At 40.3% G+C, this 22,979-nt stretch overlaps 1 protein-coding gene across 2 annotated transcripts in view; it reads right to left on the bottom strand.

Annotated features, from left to right (window-relative positions):
• Window positions 1-22,051, bottom strand: part of LOC137250440 (uncharacterized) — a 92,393-nt gene extending 70,342 nt beyond the window's left edge. For both annotated transcript variants that reach the window (XR_010952951.1, XM_067783247.1), the window contains exon 1: window positions 21,924-22,051. The gene's annotated coding sequence lies outside the window, so the exon portion shown is untranslated. The remainder of the gene's footprint in view (window positions 1-21,923) is intronic.
• Window positions 22,052-22,979: the final 928 nt, after the last annotated feature.

Raw genomic sequence — 22,979 nt, forward strand, 5'->3', positions numbered from 1 at the left:
TATACCAAATACGAAAAAAGGGATGAAACATGGTAATTGTATTGGCCTATTGAGGCAAAATATAACTTTAGAAAAAAACTTGGTAAAATGGGTGTGACACCTACCATATTAAGTAGAAGAAAATGAAAAAGTTTTGCAGGGCGAAATCAAAAGCCCTTGGAATCTTGGAAGGAATACTGTTCGTGGTATTACATATATAAATAAATTAGCGGTACCCGACAGATAAAGTTCTGGATCACCCTGGTCCACATTTTGGTCGATATCTCGAAAACGCCTTCACATATACAACTAAGGGCAACTCCCTTTTAAAACCCTCATTAATACCTTTAATTTGATACCCATATCGTACAAACACATTCTAGAGTCACCCCTGGTCCACGTTTATGGCGATATCTCGAAAAGGCGTCCACATATAGAACTAAGGCCCACTCCTTTTTAAAATACTCATTAACACCTTTCATTTGATACCCATATCGTACAAAAAATTCTAGAGTCACCCCTGGCCCACCTTTATGGCGATATCTCGAAAAGGCATCCACCTATGGAACTAAGGCCCACTCCCTTTTAAAATACTCATTAACACCTTTCATTTTGTGCCTTTTTATTTACCACTTTGCCGGCAAAATTTTGCCAAAAATAATCCACTGCGAAGTTGGTGTTCGCACTACAACAACTTGTATAACTGCATCAGTTTTGAATGTTCGTTTTCCGAGTTGCATAATTCAATACTGTCACGTCTGGCCTGATATTTTGTACTTTCTTTCCTATGTATGGTTGAATTTAAATATTTTTAATTATAACATTAATTTTATGTTTTATATATCTTAGTAGTCGACCGCATTGTGTCTGTGTCGACTTTAATCCAAATAAATTAAATTAAATTAAATTAAATTTGAAACCCATATCGTACAAACGAATTCTAGAGTCACCCCTGGTCCACCTTTATGGCGATATCTCGAAAAGGCGTCCACCTATAGAACTAAGGCCCACGCCCTTTTAAAATACTCATTAACACCTTTCATTTGATACCCATATTGTACAAACGCATTCTAGAGTCACCCCTGGTCCCCTTTATGGCGATATCACGAAACGGCGTGCACCTATGGAAATAAGGATCACTCCCTTTTAAAATACTCATTAACACCTTTCATTTGAAACCCATATCGTTCAAACAAATTCTAGAGTCAACCCTGATCCACCTTTATGGCGATATCCCTAAATGGCGTCCACCTATAGAACTATGGCCCACTCCCTCTTAAAATACTCTTTAATACCTTTCATTTGATACCAATGTCATACAAACACATTCCAGGGTTGCCCTCGGTTCATTTTCCTACATGGTTATTTTCCCTTATGTTGCCACCATAGCTCTCAACTGAGTATGTAATGCTCTGTTACACCCGAACTTAACCTTCCTTACTTGTTAAAGTACAATTTATTTAAAGAAAGCTTAGTATGTCATCATACTTAAATTAAATGAAGTACCCGCAAAACATCTTAATGCTTAGTTACAAATACCATTATTATGCAGAAAGATAATTATTTTATTATTTCATTAACAAAATCTGCTCCAATTTCAACTGCATATTTATATTGTAAAACAAAATAAGCTATTTTCATGTACATATGTATTAGTATGCGTAACGAAGAAAATGCTCCACTGACCGGCACCAGCTTGCCCATTAAACCGCCATTCCCAGTGTCAGTAATGACAGTTTGAGCAGAAGCAGCAGCAGATTTACCATTACCAACACCAAGAGCACCTGCGAACGCCAATGGGACAGCCCTAACTAATAGCTCGTTGCATCATACATACATAGCTTTGATGCTAACATTTTAAAGACTATTAAAGCTAGTTTGGAAGGTCAGAATGAACGCTTTCAGAAGCCCAGCAGTGAGCATTGAAGTAATCAGCGCTAGCAGCTTTATTTTTAACTTCCATATGTTGCAAATATAGCAAAGAATACATTTTACACCACCTACATAAATGTAAAAACAGGGTGCCTTACGTAAAATCTTTTAACAAAACGTTTCAAAGTCTTTGGCGACGTTTTTGTTGAGCTGATTATAAGCAAACATATTAACAGCTAGCATACCCGACAGACGTTCTCTCACCCGATAATAGTTTTGCCTACATCCCATTCGTTCTATCTCTCCTTCATTCCAATCTCACTCTCAAACTCCATAATATTCAAAACTACTATCCGGAAAAGGAAAGAAATAAAAGCAGTTTTCACAGATGAATATTGGTTTGCTAAACTTACTCACCCTGTATTAAAGCACTTACTATACATGGAGTACATAGTATATGCATACCAGGGGTGTGTTTATTATAGGGTGCATAGAGCAGAATATTGTTGTGGAGTCACAAATTAGAGCTCTCTACTCTGTCTGCTTCTACGATCGTCAGGAGCTTACGCGTATTACATTCTCGAATATTTATCTCATAGCACACATTGTGGACGTTCTCTTTTCTACCCTCAGACAGGATGGGCATGTGACCCAAGAAGACCGCAAAGAGGGACAATTCCACGAAGAAGGGCTCAAAATGGGCTCTGCGCAGCATGACTTCTAGAAAAATCCCCACGACTGGCAAAATATCCTTGGAGGTTAGCTGCAAATATCTGCCCAGAATTTTTATTGCATAGGTACAACAAAAATATCTTGAAGTAAGAATTTCCCCATGAGATGTAAGATAGCATTACAGAGACGGTTAGCTCATATTGCGGAGGACAAAGAAACCCCCAACTCTACCTCTTCCTTCTGCCCACTGCATATGTATGTGGGAGAACGCAAGGAAAATGATGGAGAGCTCCCAGAAGCAACACCTCAAGGCAGCAATACAGAACAAAGTAGGACCATCTCATGAACAGCATGGATTGCGAAGAGTGCACCTCATAAAAGGCGTCATTGCAGTAGATTTAACAGAAGCCAAGAAAGCCGAGACAGCGTCCTACCTAGCAAGTCTTGCTGGTCACGCTAGATGTCAAGAATGCTTTAAACTTAACGAGGTGGTACGGCATCTTGAGGTATTAGAACACTATCTTAAGATACCTCAATATCTGCTAGAAACTCAAAGGGGTGATCTGAGAAATTGGTATCTAATGTCGGAAACCAACCACCGTCAAAGAAAGGTGAAGACAACAGGTGGAACAGCCCAATGTTCGTTACTAAAATATAACCTACGGCAGTATATTGGGCATGCCAGAAAGCACATTTTTCTTTGCTTTCGCGACCGACGCGGCAGCTGTCATACCAGCACGAAGCTTGGCCTGACACAGCTTAAACTGAACAAGGCCACGCGTAATGTAAAAAGATTAATGGCTGATCACGGTCTTCAACTGGCAACAACAAAAACGGAGATCGTCATCCTGACGAAGAGGCGCGTCCACACTAAGAGCAATCTAATGGTTGGAAACCAGCAGATAGAAATACGAGCCTCAAGGAAATATTTTGCGGTGAAGCTAGATAGTAAGCTGACCTTGACGGAACACATTCGAGGGCTTGCGATAAGGCTGCGCAGACTATAGCGAATCTGAGTAGGTTAATGGCAGGAGGCCGAAGGCCATGTCCAAGGAAAATGCTTGCATTAGTCTCGGATTATATACTCCTATGTGGTGTGAAAATTTTAAAGGAAGCAGTTGAGCACGGAAGCTGTTCCCATGCTTACGACTTCTATCTGGGAACAGTTACTTCCATAAATGAATCCACAGAATGGGGAAAGTTGATTCCCCGAGCTGTCTATATTACAAAAATACAGGCGGCATACACCACACCTTCTTGGAATGCGAAAAAATTGTCCATCACCGAAGGAGGGTAGAAGATATATTTAGCAACCTGTCTCTGGCAGTGCCATCAATAAGATGGCCTGTTAAAGGACAGACGGGATACGGTCTGCTGATACGTTAGGCACGTACTTCGAGAAGGCAACCGCCTTGTCCATTAGCGTGAGAGAAGCCATAGGGCGCGCGTAGCGCGCACCTATACCCGAAGTAATGCTGAATTCCAGTGTCAGGAATGGGGGAATTGCACGAGCCGTAGGAGTTGGGGTATCAGTGAATAGCCCTTCAAAGGAGGAAGGGAGTTGTACACTCCAAGAGTCTGGCAGTAGGGCTTAAAACACCTCGGTAGGTACATAAAGCAGTTCCTTATACCACAGAAGGATACACAACAACAAGAATTGTGATACATGATAATTTTCACCACAGTATTTCAAGCCTACTTTTCATGCTGCCCATCAAATACTTAAAAAAGCTACTGGTCCGCTACAGAAACTTGTGTTTTCCAATGGTGTCATTCGAATATCTGCAACTAATACGCACCAAAATATCAGCTAAGTCGCATTTCAATCATAGACGTGTAAGTTAGTTTTTACGAGGATGCTTTGCTATCTTCGAGTGAACTTTGCGAGGCAACCCCAAACAAATTTTGGAAAAGAGTGACACCATTTTTCTTTTCGCAACTAATGAGCGGCTAATAAGCGGCAAAATACCAGCTAAGTCGCATTTTGATCGGTGCAATATAAATCAGTTTTTACGAACTTAGCGAGGCACCCGCACGCGACATTTTTTTCTCTTCGCAACTAATTAGCGCATAATTTGCGCCAAAAAGCCGACATATTAGTTTCTTGATCTGCCGAAGGTGCTTCGCTTAATTCACGTTCATAGAAATATATTATATGAAGAACCAAGAGCCCCTGCACTGCTTAAGAATACACTCATTCTAGTCTCGATATTTCCTTAGGTGAATTATATCTTAGTGCCTTTTACACTCGCGTATACTAACAACTAAAACCAAGTTCTGTATGGTTTTTTATTACAGTGACGTGCTGAGGCAACCGTCTCTGTTACCGCAAGAATGAGACGCCACTGAGTCAAACGTAGCTAGGTATATTTAAAAGTACAGCTGCATTAGGAAAGTACCCTATATATCCTTCTATAGCCACATGTCCTTCGTTTACAACACACATACAAGATCATTCGCCCAATTCACGATGCACACAAACACCACATTTCAAACAAATAAGTAATGGCTGACAGATTTTAAGGTTCACTGCAGGAAACCAAAAAGGAAAATTCAATTATTGCACGTTAAATTGCAACTTAAAAACGAAATGAGTTAATTGCAGAAAAGTGTTAACGGTGTTGGCTGGGCTGGTCTTTGTGAGGTTGAGTAACCCCCTCAACTGGTCGAATGTCTGGTTGCATGGTTTGATGGTTCGTTAGTTGTCTGATTACTTTAGCGGATTTCTGTAATTTTCAATGCACACTTGCACAGATGACTGACTCTGTCTTTCACAGATTCATCTTTTTTAATATCAACCTGTTTCAGCAATTGTATCGATGCTTTTCTTTTTTCTCTATTTAATTAAGTAACATGGATTTATGTTTTCTCAGATTTGTGGATGTTTTGCTTTCACCAATATCGCTCATTACTTTTACTGCCCTCTAAGCAGGATTTGTGCTAAAATTTCGACAGAAATGAAAATTCTGAATTTCCATATTATAAAAGAATTTTAATTGCTGCAGATGCATTAAGATTTTGTTTTGGGTAAGTACTTAAATAGAATGTAAATGGAATTGTGACACGTTGTACGTGCGAATAGCATCTCCTACAGCAGCGAACACGAAAATAGCAGTGACAATTTTTATCAAATTTCGTCGATTCAATTCGTCTTTTTTTTTATTTTCGATAGTTTGAAAAACCGTCTATTAATTTTGCACCTGATATCATATAAACAAATCTGAAAAACGTTTTCAAATAATTCGAAATTTCGAGCACATTTTACGAAAATTTAAAACATATTATTTAGAGTTTGCTTCGGACTTTCTTCCACATAAAAAAACAGAACTATGCGCCCTTCGTATGGAAGAAAATATAAAACACCCTTCGGGAAGAAAACTTGACGAAAACAAGTCGAATTTTGGAGACCTTTATCTTGTCATTTGACATTTTTTCGAGTTTCCGAATATTTTTGTAAAGGTTTTTAACTTGGTTTGTATTTTTTCAGTTACTAAGTATTGTCTAGTTGCTTTTTTATACCTTTCATGAAAATGATATTAATTTCGTCATGAAACCCAAAATTGCAAGTCCTTAAAGGAAAATAGATAGACCCACCATTAATTATAAAGAAATAATCAGGATGAAGAGCTGAGTTGATTTAGCCATGTCCGTCTGTCCGTCTGTCTGTTTGTATGCAAGCTAGTCCCTCAATTTTTGAGATATCTTGATAAAATTTGGTGAGCGGGTGTATTTGGGTGTCCGATTAGACATTTGTCGGAACCGGCCGGATCGGACCACTATAGCATATATCTTCCATACAACCGATTTTTCAGAAAAAGAGGATTTTTGTCATATCTTCCTCAATTTAACAGATTGAAGCTTCAAACTTCACCATATACTTTCGTATATTGCACATATTGTTGTCTGAAAAAAATTGATGACATCGGTCGTATATATAGTATATATCCCCCACAACCGATTGTTCAGATAAGAAACTTTTCGTAATTACTGCCCTATTTTGAGAGCTAGAGGCCTCAAATTTCAACGAATGCTTACGTGTATAGCATATATTGATTTTTTGAAAAAATCATTGAGATCGGTGGTTTACATAGTATATATCTAATACAACCGATTGTTCAGATAACAAACTTTGGGCAATTTCTGCCCCGTTTTAACAGCTAGAAGCTTCAAATTTCACCAAATGCTTACGTATATAGCATATATTGTTGTCTGAAAAAATCATAAAGATCGGTGGTACATATAGTATATATATGATGGTATATATAGTATATATATATAGTATGTATATATATATATATATATATATTCGCAATTTCAGCCCCATTTTAACAGCTAGAAGCTTCAAATTTCACCGAATGCTTACGTGTATAGCATATATTGATTTTTTGAAAAAATCATTGAGATCGGTGGTTTACATAGTATATATCTAATACAACCGATTGTTCAGATAACAAACTTTGGGCAATTTCTGCCCCGTTTTAACAGCTAGAAGCTTCAAATTTCACCAAATGCTTACGTATATAGCATATATTGTTGTCTGAAAAAATCATAGAGATCCGTGGTATATATATTATATACTTCATATAAACTGTCATTTTGACCCCTTTTTTACGGCTAGAAGCTTCAAAATTCATCAAATTTCATCAAATAGTTACGTTTACGTCATATATTGTTGAAATACGTGATTCGTAGTCATAGTTTTTACACGCAGACCACAAAAAACCTGAAACTTTGCATCCTCACACAAAGTACCTACCTATTTTTATACTCAGTTGAACAGAGCTCACAGAGTATATTAACTTTGATTGGATAACGGTTGGTTGTACAGGTATAAAGGAATGGAGATAAATATAGACTTCCATATATCAAAATCATCAGTATCGAAAAAAAATTTGATTGAGCCATGTCCGTCCGTCCGTCCGTCCGTCCGTCCGTCCGTCCGTCTGTCCGTTAACACGATAACTTGAGTAAATTTTGAGGTATCTTAATGAAATTTGGGATGTAAGTTCCTGGGCACTCATCTCAGATCGCTGTTTAAAATGAACGAAATCGTACTATAACCACGCCCACTTTTTCGATATCGAAAATTTCGTAAAACCGAGAAAATGGGATAATTCATTGCCAAAGACGGATAAAGCGATGAAACTTGGTAGATGGGTAGACCTTATGACGCAGAATAGAAAATTAGTAAGATTTTGGACAATGGCGTGGCACCGCCCACTTTTAAAAGAAGGTAATTTAAAAGTTTTGCAAGCTGTAATTTGGCAGTCGTTGAAGATATCATGATGAAATTTGGCAGGAACGTTACTGCTATTACTATATATGTGCTAAATAAAAATTAGCAAAATCGGATGAAGAAAAAGTCAAATTTTAACAAAAATTTAATATGTTTACCGTATATAAGGAAATTAAGTCAACATTCAACTCCAGTAATGATATGATGCAACAAAATGCAAAAATAAAAGAAAATTTCAAAATGGGCGTGGCCCATTTCCCATTTTCATTTAGTTTGTCTAGAATACTTTTAATGCCATAAGTCGAACAAAAATTTACCAATCCTTCTTAAATTTGGTAGGGCATAGATTCTATGACGGTAACTGTTTTCTGTGAAAATGGGCGAAATTGGTTGAAGCCACGCCCAGTTTTTATACACAGTTCACCGTCTGTCCTTCCGCTCGGCCTTTAACACGATAACTTGAGCAAAAACCGATATATCTTTACTAAACTTAGTCCACGTACTTATCTGAACTCACTTTATCTTGGTATAAAAAATGGCCGAAATCCGACTATAACCACGCCCACTTTTTCGATATCGAAAATTACGAAAAATGAAAAAAATGCTATAGTTCTATACCAAATACGAAAAAAGGGATGAAACATGGTAATTTGATTGGTTTATTGACGCAAAATATAACTTTAGAAAAAACTTTGTAAAATGGGTGTGACACCACCGTATTAAGCAGAAGAAAATGAAAAAGTTCTACAGGGCGCAATCAACAGCCCTTGGAATCTTGGCAGGAATAATGTTCGTGGTATTGCATATATAAATAAATTAGCAGTACCCGACAGATGATTGTCTGGATCACCCTGGTTCACATTTTGGTCGATATCTCGAAAACGCCTTCACATATACATCTAAGGACCACTCGCTTTTAAAACCCTCCTTAATACCTTTAATTTGATACCCATATCGTACAAACATTCTAGAGTCACCCTTGGTCCACCTTTATGGCGATATCTCGAAAAGGCGTTCACCTATAGAACTAAAGCCCATTCCATTTTAAAATACTCATTAACACCTTTCATTTGATACCTACATCGTAGAAACAAATTCTAGAGTCAGCCCTGGTCCACCTTTATGGCGATATCCCTAAATGGCATCCATCCATAAAACTATGGCCTACTCTCTCTTAAAATACTCTTTAATACCTTCCATTTGATACACATATCATACAACCACATTCCAGGGTTACCCTAGGTTCATTTTCCTACATGGTGATTTTCCCTTATTTTGTCTCCATAGCTCTCAACTGAGTATGTAATGTTCGGTTACACCCGAACTTAGCCTTCCTTACTTGTTTATTTTATATTTATCTTAAAAATCGTTTAGGTATGTACATCTCTTCACTATATATTTCTTATCTTATACATCCGATTATTTGAACATTACGAACGGGATAAGATTATTGTTCAGCCCCATTCATGAAAGGTATGAAGTCTTCGGCACACGATAACTTGAGAAAAAATGCACTTATCTTAACTAAAAATACGGTACTCTCATTTGTTGGGTTCCAGTATAGATTAGGAGAAATTGAACTAGTAGCAGTTGTAGTAGTAGTAGTAAAGATTTTCTTTTATTAAGAAGTTTTTTATACTATCGGACTATAACCACTCCCACTTTTTCGTAATTTTTGAAAAAAGGGGTAAAAATGAAATTCAACAGATCAAAAGTGAGCCTTGCTTCCCTTCTTAACTCTCTATCTCCTTCTCTTCAACTCTATCTTCCATTTTTATACTCAGCTGAGCATAGCTCACAGAGAATATTAATTTTGTTCGCATAACGGTACCTCGACGGTTTCCTTACCTATGTTCCTCTTCTTCTACATAAAATTAATCAATTCGAAAGGCTGTCTAGATAATAAATACGCACAAATCGCACCATCCATGGGTCCAAATATATAAAGCAAAATCTACATCCTTATCACTACAAGAGAAGAGGGGGTACACTTACCCAAATTTCATGGATGATGAAAGTGGCCAGAGACAGGTTGAGGACGAGCGTCAGGTATTTAATTCCCTGATTGCCAAGGTTTTTAAGCATCGTCACGGCAATGCCGTCAGCGCCTACTGCTTTAGATGGTTTAGCAAGTCGTCGTGGCGGTGATCGTAATGCTTATGTGTGCGTCTGTTGGCATGCCGTCTGGATTTGTCGACCGAGGAATGCATTACGATATCACTTTATCGCCGAAGGCGATAGATACTTTGTCATCGTTCTTAATCGGGTTGGGTGCAAAGTAGCATTTTTTGGCACGAGTTAGTCTTCCCTGGATTTCAAGGCTGACGTTGTAGTTTTTGTCAATGCGGGTTCTCACATGAGCTTTAATATTTGAAATTATTGCTGCGGCGACTATTTGATTCATTACAGCAGATACTTCGTTTTGCCCTCAATCACTATCAAACCCATCTTTTCTGCTTCTTTTCTAGCGTACTCTTAGTTTTTCATCCTGATGGGGAAAGGGCAACAACAAAAATGGAGGATAAAAGCAAACCACCGCAGACAGTGACGAACACAGACTTGAACATGACAATGGCTGCAATAACTGCACAAACGTCGACAATGACATCGAAGATAGAAGCACAGGGGGCATACATTTCAAAAATGTCCTCGCAAATATCATCTCAACTGGAAGACCAAAATGCATACAGATATGCCATTTCAATTGGATGCAGAGAAAACACACATGGCGTCACATATTGCAGAATAATTGAAAGAATAAGAGACGCGCATAACAATACCTCTGTGAAGTTGGCAAGACAACTTTTAAGTGGAAAAAAATTACCTATTGGGAAAATTGCCATGAATTTGCCGTAATTTATCCATGAAACAAAAAAATTTGTATTTTAGAAAATATAGCCACTTCATGTGAAGTGAGCGTGCCACTTTCGAAAACCACCTTAGACACCAGTTAGGAAACTAATTCTTGCACGTGATTTTTAAACCGCCAAGTTGTATGCAGACCACACCCAAGATAAGAATTTTTTTAATCATGATCCACTTTCCCATAACCAGCAGCTCGAAGCGAAGAGATTATTTCACATACGCAAACCCAAAGCCAACATTCGCAGAAACGATATCACATGCATTGACTCAGGAAAGTGCCTCACTATTGAGTAAACCCGCGTACAAAACTCATCTTGTGGAAGTAGAAAGGCCAGATTGGGTAGACACAATATTGGCGGCACTGAAAGGATCACAGCAGAAAAATGCTGGAGTTATGAAATGTTTCAAGTGCGGCAACCTAGGTCATATTGCAAGTCATTGAAATACCGGTCCTAATAGTTTAACAACGTGTGTGGTCGTAAACACAGAGCTGAAGGAGATGAGCAAATCTCCACCCCCCAACGGGTTAAGGGGTTAGAATTTACCCGCGAGTAAAATACCGGATTCAAGGGTTTGTGTAGCGCAGCCCTTTCAGGTTGCCAGCGCAATTCATAGCTTCTCAAAACCCAATTGTTGGCCTCACCTATCCGTGGCGAATCCTGTTTCCTTAACAGCTCATTATGGATCTAGGGGGTGTGAGGGGGGTATAGCCTATAAAGTCGCATGTGGTCATAACAAATTGTTCCCGAGGTCGGGCTTGGTACCGGAACGTACGGGATCTGCATCCGGCAAAAGACCATCAACTCGATAACACTTCCCTAGGCCTTCGGGGAGTGTCCTTATCGCTACAACAACAACAACAAATCTCTAAGTCTACTCAATCGTTAAACTAAAGCGCGTCAGCCGCAAGGGGCGACTGTTGGTTCCCGTCATTGAATGCCCCATAATCTCTATCTCGTAAATTGGAAGAAGGTCGAGCAATCTTACTGTCGGAGGACATGTGGATGGAAAAGAAACGTTTACTGACTGTGGATGCGGGTGCATCTCATTCCATAATTCGATCGGATTTAGTCAGCAAGAAGGTAAGACCATTGCACGGAGCAAGATTGCATACAGCCAACGGAGAAGACACCCAGGTAATGCGAGAAGTAGCAATTGGGAACGCCTCGGTATTACACAATTTTATAGTGGCAGAGCTTGTTGATGAAATCATAATTGGAGTGGACTTCTTAATCAACCAAGGCATCAAGATCGACATACAAAGCAAGACGATGCGATATAAGAACAGGGATGTGCTCCTAAATTACGCAAACATATTTGACCAGGATGGTTCCAAACCAGGGCGCACCAACATTGTGAAACGTCAAATTGACACTGGAGATGCGGGGCCGATCCGCCAAGCCCCTCGTAGTGTTCCACTGGCGAAGCGGGAAGTTGTCCATCAGCTAGTCCATCGAGCTCACCGGTGGTACTTGTGAAGAAGAAGGATGGAAAAATGAGGTTTTGCGTTGACTACCGCAAGTTGAACGACGTCACGAAAAAGGATAGCTACCCATTGCCAAGGATTGACGTATATCTGGACTCGCAATCTGGTACGAAATGGTTTTCCACACTGGACTTGAAAAGTGGCTATTGGCAAGTGGAGGTGAAGGAAGAAGACAAGGAGAGAACAGGATTAGGAAGTTTCCTTGGGCCAAACTTTGCCAGCGTAGCCCATAGCCTCCACGAGCTTACAAGAAAAAATAAAGCTTTGAATGGATGAAGGAGCAAGAAGTACATTTCCAAACATTGAAAGAGCGTTTGTGCACTGCCCTAATGTTGGCATATCCGATTCCAGGAGAAACGTTTATTCTAGATGCAGATGCGAGTGGATATGCTATAGGAGGCGTTTTGTCACAACTGGTTGATGGACAGGAGAAGATAGTTGCCTATTACAGCCGATTAATTGGAAAACCAGAGAGAAAATATTGCCTTACACGGAGAGAGCTGTTGGCATTGGTAGAGTGCACTAAACATTTTCACAAGTACCTCTACGAGCAGCAATTCCTCGTCAGAACAGATCACGCAGCGTTGAAATGGCTCCTGCAGTTCCGTAATCCAGGAGGTCAATTGGCACGGTGGATCGAGCGAATACAAAGGTATAACTTTTCCATTGATCCTCGAAAATGTGGTACCCATGGGATACCGATGCAATGTCACGAAGACCCTGTAATTTGGAATGCCAAGACTGTTCGAAAGCGGAGGCTAAGGAAGACATCATAGATGTCTGGCTTATAACTATAAAATGTTCGGATGAATGGGACATGGAATAACTAAGGAAGTGTCAGCTAGAAGATACAGATCTGTCACATGTTATGCAAGGGCTCAAACGAAACGACAGACTATATAGGGAGGAGATGTCAGCAGAGTCACCGCTGTCGCTCATTTCTTGTATTATTTGACTCACAACATCCCACTTCTGCCACCAATTGTAATGGATTCTGGGAAATTCCTGATAACTGTACATCTTCTGCTAACGTTCGAATCGCTGAACTGTCGAATAAATAACTCCAATATTCAGTATTGCAAAATGGTCTTTATTAGACTACTTTGGGGGTAGTACAATTACAATTATACTTCACTAATAGCGTGTTTACATCAAACTAATTGATTATCGCTTGCACCGCGTTGCTTTTATGCTCTCAGTTAGCCTCGTTCACCTATTTCTCCTAAGGTCTAGACATGACTTCTGGAAGAGTTTTATCTCATACTTGGTTATTTTGCTATATATGTACATTAGAGTGGTCTTAAAAATTTGATTTCCGCAAAAAGGTTGTACCGCCCATCAAATTATTCCTTTGCATGTAAGTAACCAATATCGCAACTCTTAGGCAGATTACAAAAGCTTAAGGGGTGGCACATTGCCATTGAAAATGTCGAAACCGTTTTTTTTTTACTTTTCGAAAATCATGCCCGACCTAATCTTATAAAAAGTTCTAAGTATGCTGTTTTACTTATAGTGTATTTATAAAAAGAAAATGAAAACTAAAACAATCAAGCATTATCCAATGTTTCAGAGCCAATTGAGGTATTAAGTCACATATTTCTCCCACATTCGTTAAGGACCACGCCCATTTTATAAACATTTTTTTAAGGATCAAAGACCAACTTACTTTAAAAATACCATTATAACAAAAAATTTATGAAACTAAATGATCTGAAATTTGTGTTTCACCCCACCTTTTTCGACAATTAATTATTCTGTGGTTCGATAGCCATTACTGGAAGAAGAATTGAAATATTGTAAAGAAAGTATTTCCAACAACGTCCTTATATTTATTGGCTAAATAAAAACCATTTATTATTTATTATAAAAATTTACTTTAGACCAGTGGTCATTAAAATTAAAACTGTGGCTGTGTTAGTAAGACTAAAATCATAGTACTGGTAGTGGTTTAGTTGTTGATAAAAAAGCAATGAGGTAGGGCGTTGCGTTTAACGAATACTTATGCATTATGAGTAGATTGCACGTATTTTTATGGAGAACGACAGATCAATCGACACTGGCGCATCTGACAGGAAAAAGTAGCCAAGTTCAAACTTTTATTACAAGCAAAGCATAAGAAGAAGAATTCGACATTTGCTTTGGATAAGTGTGCTTATTTTCCCACTCGTTGGTTTTAAAATTTTTCACAGTTATAAAATATATAAATGCAAGGCACGAAATATGTATTTTTCTTATATTGTGAGAATGTTTATAACAATGCTTTGTGAAATTTTGTATGTGAATGGGCAAGGCGAAAGAAACTTCAATTGTTAAGTCTGAAGTGCTTTTATATTTACAAACGCAACATCGTGCGTGATTGTGGCGATTTTACTGACATGCAAAAGATTGCGTTGAACGCATCTATATCAAAAATTTGATTGTGGCTCGGCCATGAAGCTGGAATTCACGCAAAACGCGCCATGGAGTGATTTAAAGTTTATTATTTGAATAAATGGAAGAAATGAGTATGGAAATAACGAAGGAGTTTTATAGATATTTTGAGATTCATTTAATTGTTATAAATACGCTTTAAGGGAGAAATAGCATATTAACAACTTTTTATAAGGTTTTGTCGGGCATGACTCGAACATTACAAAAAACCCGACTCTGAGCATTTGCAATGGCAATGTGCCACACCTTAACCTGAAGTTATCTGCCCTTGGAAATTAATTACCTACATACAAAGGAATAATTTTAGGGGGCGGTACAGCATTTTTATAGACTTTTATTTTTATTTTTTTTATACAAAATATGTCAAGTCTAATCTAATCTAATATCTAATATTTATATTATAAATGGGAAAGTTTGGATGTTTGTCCAGACGTTTGTCTTTGTGACTCAATCACGCAAGAACGGCTGGACCGATTTGGATGAAATTTTGCACACATATAGCCAATAGTCTAGAAGGATCTACTAGCTATATTTTTTTGAAAAGGGGGGAGGTCCCCGCCCCCTAGGAACAGTTAAAATTTAACTATTGTATTTTTTCGTCTTTGTGACTGAATCACGCCAGAACGGCTACACGGATTTTGATGAAATTTGGTACACAGACAACAGTCTACAAGCGAAATTTTTTTCGAGCATGGAAAGGGGGGTGGGGATGCCACGACCCCTTCAAACAATTACTTTTTAATAATTTTTACACATTATAATTTTACCTTTACTGACCTTCACCAATATTACAACTCAATAGGTCAAATAAGTCGGGGGCTTACAAAATGAGCAGTGACACCCTCCGTGCCCCCTTCCCCCCTTCTCCCAACCCCTGGTGTAAAATCTATAAATTGTTATAACTCAATATAAATTTTCTCCAAAATCAATAGTTTTTGGTATCTGGCACATACAGATCGAGATCTAAACAATTTTGGAAAAACGATCAGTGGTCCTCTCCTTCTCCTCCCGCCATCCGCCCTCCTTCAATTGTTTTTATTAGCACGCTTTTATTAGCCTGTATGTTTCTATGTAACTCTTCATTCGCTCCAACACGCCTGCTTCCTTATTAACATGGTTTTATAATTAGCTTCACCTTATTTTTAATCCCGTTAGGGTCATATCGAAAGCTTCCGGGATCATTTCTGGATGGTTTTCGGGATCCGTCCGGGATCCCGCCGCGGTCATTTCGGGACTTTTTCGGGGTCATTTTGGGTCCCTTAAGTAATCATTTCTGGATGGTTTTCGGGATCCGTCCGGGATCCCGTCGGGGCCATTTCGGGATCATTTGGGGTCCCTTCCACCATCATTTCTGGATGGGTTTCTGGATCCGTCCGGGATCCCTTCGGGGTCATTTCGGGACTTTTTCTCGACTAATACGGGATCATTTGTGGACCCTTTCGGCATCATTTCTGGATGGTTTTCGGGATCCGTCCGGGATCCCGTCAGGGTCATTTCGGGAATATTAGGAGATTATTTGAGGAAATTTCCGGCATCATTTCTGGATAGTTTTCTAGATCCGTCCGGGGCCCCGACGGGGTCATTTCGGGATTATTTCGGGATCGTTTGGGGTACCTTCCGGCATCATTTCTGGATGGTTTTCGGTATCCGTCCGGGATCCCTTCGGGGTCATTTCTCGACTAATACGGGATCATTTGGGGACCCTTTCGGCATCATTTCTGGATGGTTTTCGGGATCCGTCCGGGATCCCGTCAGGGTCATTTCGGGAATATTAGGAGATCATTTGAGGACATTTCCGGCATCACTTCTGGATAGTTTTCTGGATCCGTCCGGGATCCAGTCGGGGTCATTTCGGGACTTTTTCTCGACTAATACGGGATCATTTGGGGACCCTTTCGGCATCATTTCTGGATGGTTTTCGGGATCCGTCCGGGATCCCGTCAGGGTCATTTCGGGAATATTAGGAGATCATTTGAGAACATTTCCGGCATTATTTCTGGATAGTTTTCTGGATCCGTCCGGGATCCAGTCGGGGTCATTTCGGGACTTTTTCTCGACTAATACGGGATCATTTGGGGACCCTTTCGGCATCATTTCTGAATGGTTTTCGGGATCCGTCCGGGATCCCGTCAGGGTCATTTCGGGAATATTAGGAGATCATTTGAGGACATTTCCGGCATCACTTCTGGATAGTTTTCTGGATCCGTCCGGGATCCAGTCGGGGTCATTTCGGGACTTTTTCTCGACTAATACGGGATCATTTGGGGACCCTTTCGGCATCATTTCTGGATGGTTTGCGGGATCCGTCCGGGATCCCGTCAGGGTCAATTCGGGAATATTAGGAGATCATTTGAGGACATTTCCGGCATCATTTCTGGATAGTTTTCTGGATCCGTCCGGGATCCAGTCGGGGTCATTTCGGGACCTTTTCTCGACTAATACGGGATCATTTGGGGACCCTTTCGGCATCATTTCTGAATGGTTTTCGGGATCCGTCCGGGATCCCGTCAGGGTCATTTCGGGAATATTAGAAGATCATTTGAGGACATTTCCGGCATCATTTCTGGATAGTTTTCTGGATCCGTCCGGGATCCAGTCGGGGTCAATTCGGGACTTTTTCTCGACTAATGCGGGTTCATTTGGGGACCCTTTCGGCATCATTTCTGAATGGTTTTCGGAATCCGTCCGGGATCCCGTCAGGGTCATTTCCGGGATATTAGGAGATCATTTGAGGACATTTCCGGCATCATTTCTGGATCTGTCCGGGATCCAGTCGGGGTCATTTCGTGATCATTTGGGGTCCCTTCCACCATCATTTCTGGATGGTTTTCGGGATCCGTCCGGGATCCCTTCGGGGTCATTTCGGGACTTTTTCTCGACTAATACAGGATCATTTGGGGACCCTTTCGGCATCATTTCTGGATGGTTTTCGGGATCCGTCTGGGATCCCGTCAGGGTCATTTCGGGAATATTAGGAGATCATTTGAGGACATTTCCGGCATCATTTCTGGATAGTTTTCTGGATCCGTCCGGGATCCCGTCGGGGTCATTTCGGGACTTTTTCGGGATTATTTGGGGTCCCTTCCACCATCATTTCTGGATGGTTTTCGAGATCCGTCCGGGATCCCTTCGGGGTCATTTCGGGACTTTTTCTCGACTAATACGGGATCATTTGGGGGCCCTTTCGGCATCATTTCTGGATGGTTTTCGGGATCCGTCCGGGATCCCGTCAGGGTCATTTCGGGAATATTAGGAGATCATTTGAGGACATTTCCGGCATCATTTCTGGATGGTTTTCTGGATCCGTCCGTGATTCCGACGGGATCATTTCGGGATAATTTCGGGATCGTTTGGGGTCCCTTCCACCATCATTTCTGGATGGTTTTCGAGATCCATCCGGGATCCCTTCGGGGTTATTTCGGGACTTTTTCTCGATTAATACGGGATCATTTGGGGACCCTTTCGGCATCATTTTTGATGGTTTTCGGGATCCGTCCGGGATCCCGTCAGCGTCATTTCGGGAATATTAGGAGATCATTTGAGGACCTTTCCGGCATCATTTCTGGATAGTTTTCGGGATCTGTACGGGAACCCATAGGGGTAATTTCGAGATCATTTTGGGTATTTTCCGGCATCAATTCTAGATGGTTTTCGGGATCCGTCCGGGATTCCGTCGGGGTCATTTCGGGACTTTTTCGGGGCTATTTTGGGATCATTTGTGGACCTTTCCGAGATCATTTTTTGATAGTTTTCGGGATCCGTCCGGGATCACGACGGGGTAATTTCTTGACTTTTTCGGGGCTATTTTGGGATCATTTGTGGACCTTTCCGACATCATTCCTAGATGGTTTTCGGGATCCGTCCGGGATCCCGTCGGGGTCATTTTGGGACTTTTTCTCGACTTATACGGGATCATTTGGGGACCCTTTCGGCATCATTTCTGGATGATTTCGGGATCCGCCCGGGATCTCGTCAGGGACGTTCCGGGACTATTAGGGGATCGTTTAGGGACCTTTCCGGCATCATTTCTGAATAGTTTTCTGGATTCGTTCAGGATCCCGTCGGGGACATTTCACGACTTTTTCGGGATCATTTGGGGTACCTTCTGGCATCATTTCTGGGTTGTTTTCGGGATTCGTCCGGAATCCCGTCGGGGTCATTTCGGGACTATTAGGCGATCATTTGGGGACCTTTCTGGCATCATTTCTGGATAGTTTTTGGGATCCCGTCGGGGTCATTTCGGGACTAGTTCGGATCATTTGGGGACCCTTTCGGCATCATTTCTGGATGGTTTTCGGGATCCGTCCGGGATCGCATCAGGGTCATTTCGGGACTATTAGGCGATAATTTGGGGACCTTTCTGGCATCATTTCTGGATAGTTTTTGGGATCCCGTCGGGGTCATTTCGGGACTATTTCGGATCATTTGGGGACCCTTTCGGCATCATTTCTGGATGGTTTTCGGGATCCGTACGGGATCCCGTCAGGGTCATTTCGGGATTGTTAGGGGGATTATTTGAGGACCTTTCCGGCATAATTTCTGGATAGTTTTCGGGATCTATACGGGAACCCATAGGAGCAATTTCGGAACTTTTTCGGGACTATTTCGGGATCATTTGGGAACCTTTTAGGGGCCATTTCATGACTTTTTCTGTATTATTTCGGGATCATTTGGGGACCCTTCCGGCATCATTTCCTGATGGTTTTCCGGGTCCATCAGGGTCATTTCGGGACCATTTTGGGATCATTTGGGGACCCTTCCGAGGTAATTTCTGTAGGAGTCAGTTCGAGATATTTTTGTAACTTTTTCGGGATAGTTTTGGGACCCTTCCGGGATCATTTGTGTATGGTTTTCGCGATCCGTCGTGGATCCCCTCGGGGTCATTTCGGAAATTTTTCTGGACTATGTCAGGATAATTTGGGAACCCTTCCTGGATATTTTCTGGATGGTTTTTAGATCCGTACGGGAGCCCGTCAGGGTCATTTCGGAACTTTTCCGGGACTATTTCGGGACCATTTTTGTACCCTTCAGGGATCATTTCTGTGTGGTTCTCTGGATAAGTCTAGAATTGTATCATCGTCATTCCGGGTTTTTTGGGACTATTCCGGGAACTTTTGGAGACCCTTCCGGGGCATTTCTGGACGGTTTTCGGGATCCGTCCGCGATATCGTCGGGGTCATTTCGTGGCTTTTTCTGGATAACTTCGGGATCATTCGGGGATCCTATCAGGTTATCAGCACATTATTTTATTTGCAAATAAAATGCATTACACAGACAAATTTTTTTAAACAGATAACTTGATAAGCAGGCTAACGTGAATAGCCCATATATTTCATTTTCTCCTTGCGGACGGGGCCGCGGGTAAAGGCTAGTATATATTATAAACTAGCAGACCCGGCAGACGTTGTTCTGCCCTAAATTTGGTATATCTGCATTCATTTTAATAAGCTTTTTCCGCCTAAATGTGCCCTCGCCCCTCTACACTTTTTCCTAATCTTTGTATTCACTCCTCCCTCCGTATTTTTCGCTTCATCTATCTCCATCTTCGTCTCATTCTATCTCTTTCTCAGTCTCCTTCTCTCTTTTCTCTTCCCTCAAGTTTTTCTCATTCTTCTTCATATCTTATTGCCAGCCCCAGAGGGTGGTATGTATTTTGTTCCAGTCCCATTCCGAGTCTCAGTCCCAGTCCCACTCCGAGTCTCAGTCTCAGTCCTAATCCCAGTCCCAGTCCGTCTCTGGTCTACTTCCCGGAAAAAAGCATCGTAAATACTAATATAGGCAAATTTATATACCAAATTTCAGGCAAATCGAATAGGACGTATGTAAATAGGTATGTGGGTATTATTAATTCATGACTATTTCGGATTCGCATGCATATTTATCAGTTTTGCCAGGTTGATGCGACTAAATCGAATTTCAAAATGAAAATTACTTAAAAGCTCTCAGCAACAGCTTTCATTTGATATCCAAAATACACACACATTCTAGGGGTATCCGGGTCCATGTTTTGGCCTATATATCGAGACCCTAGTCACCAGTAGGTATGAAAACTGCCCTGTACTAAAGCACTCATCAGCAGCTTTCATTTGATATCCATGTTGTATAAATACATTCTAAGGGTATCCGGGTCCACGTTTTGGCCTATATCTCGAGACCCTAGTCACGAATAGGTATGAAAACTACCCTGTACTAAAGCACTCATCAACAGCTTTCCTTTGATATCCATATTGTATAAACACATTCTAGGGGTACCCGGGTCCACGTTTTGGCCTATATCTCGAGACCCTAGTCACGAAAAGGTATGAAAACTGCCCTGTACTAAAGCACTCATCAGCAGCTTTCATTTGATACCCATATTGTATAAACACATTCTAGGGGTGCCCGGGTCCACGTTTTGGCCTATATCTCGAGACCCTAGTCACGAATAGGTATGAAAACTACCCTGTACTAAAGCACTCATCAACAGCTTTCCTTTGATATCCATATTGTATAAACACATTCTAGGGGTACCCGGGTCCACGTTTTGGCCTATATCTCGAGACCTTAGTCACGAATAGGTATGAAAACTACTCTGTACTAAAGCACTCATCAACAGCTTTCTTTTGATATCCATATTGTATAAACACATTCTAGGGGTACCCGGGTCCACGTTTTGGCCTATATCTCGAGACCCTAGTCCCCCAGGGGTACGAAAAATACCCACTGTCAAAGTACTCATTAACAGCTTCCATTTGATACCCATATTGTACAAACACTTCCTGGAGTTACCCGGGTCCATGTTTTGGCCTATATCGTGAGACCCTAGTCACCCGATATCAAATCACTCATTATATAAACCTTCCCCGTGGAAAAATACATATATATACCAATTTTCATAATAATCGGTCTAGTAGTTTTTCAGTTAATCGATGACATACATACAAACATTCATTTTTATATATATAGATATATGGCTAAACCGATTTGGGATTTCAAAATCAATTAACCATCATCTCTCCTTCCTGTATCTTTCCTAAAAATTTCATAGCAATCTTTCCATCCGCTCTCGAGTTATGGAGTGGCAATCAAAATGTACACTTCTTTTTATATATGGTGAATAACTGTGGTCTTTCTTCGCTACACTTAACACTTCCAATTAAAAAGATTTATAGTTTTTCTTTAAAAACGTTATAAATTCACTTTTATTTATAATTTAATAATTAAGCAATTAACGCGTTTACAACTTCAGCTTCTGATTTAAATATTCAAAAATTCAAAGTATATATGTGGATATATATATATATATGTTTTTGCAGCTTACACAAAATAATATAACTTTTGTGAAAAAAAAGTTTTATTATTTTTTATATATTTTTTATGAAAAATAAAAAACTGCCTACTCACCGATTGTTGTATTCTGTTGCTCCTTATTTATGTATGTTGGTCTGCTTGTTGTTGCTCTCTTGGTAATGATGCTGCTTAGCTGGTTGTTGGGTAGAGTTGATTTTTATAATTACAAAATTGTTTCCAAGGTGGGACTTATGATTTGTGCGCCCACAATTTTCGAACAAAAAATTTTCTCAATTTTTTAAAATTTTAAAATTTTTTTTTTTTTAGCAATTTTATTTTATTTTATTTTTTTTGAAATGTATAAGTATGTATTTATTTCTTGTTGACTTTTTGCAAAATTTTTTTTTCTTTCCACTAAATTTATATTTGTTCTATAGTTATGGTTTTTTTTTTTCGTATGTAAATTTTTGAGCACACTGTTGTTTTTTGTGCAGTTTTGTTTATAGCACTTACTAGCCTTTACCCGCGGCCCCGTCCGCAAGGAGAAAATGAAATATGTGGGCTATTCACGTTAGGCTGCTTATAAAGTTATCTGTTTAAAATTTTTTTTCTGTCTAATGCATTTTATTTTTGTAATTGAGTAAAAAAAAGAACTTTATGAGCTGATAACCTGATAGGATCCCAAAATGATAACGAAATTATCCAGAAAAAGCCACGAAATGACCCCGACGCTATCGCGGACGGATCCCGAAAACCATCCAGAAAAGCCCCGGAAGTGTTTCCAAAAGTTCCCGAAGTAGTCCCAAAAAAACCCGAAATGACAACGACACGATTCTAGACTTATCCAGATAACCACACAGAAATGATGCCTGAAGGGTACCAAATTGATCCCGAAATAGTCCCGAAAAAGTTCCGAAATTACCCTGACGGGCTCCCGGACGGATCTCAGAAACCATCCAGAAAATATCCAGGAAGGGTCCCTAAATTATCCCGACTAACTCCAGAAAAAGTTCCGAAATGGCTCCGAGGGGATCCACGATGGATCGCGAAAACCATACAGAAATGATTCCAGAAGGATTCCAAAATGATCCCGAAATAGTCCGGAATTGACCCAGATGGGATCCCGCACAGATCCAGAAATGATCCCGGAAGGGTGCAAAAACTATCCCG

Source organism: Eurosta solidaginis, chromosome 4 (genome assembly GCF_040869045.1).
Source record: "Eurosta solidaginis isolate ZX-2024a chromosome 4, ASM4086904v1, whole genome shotgun sequence".
Lineage (NCBI taxonomy): Eukaryota > Metazoa > Arthropoda > Insecta > Diptera > Tephritidae > Eurosta > Eurosta solidaginis.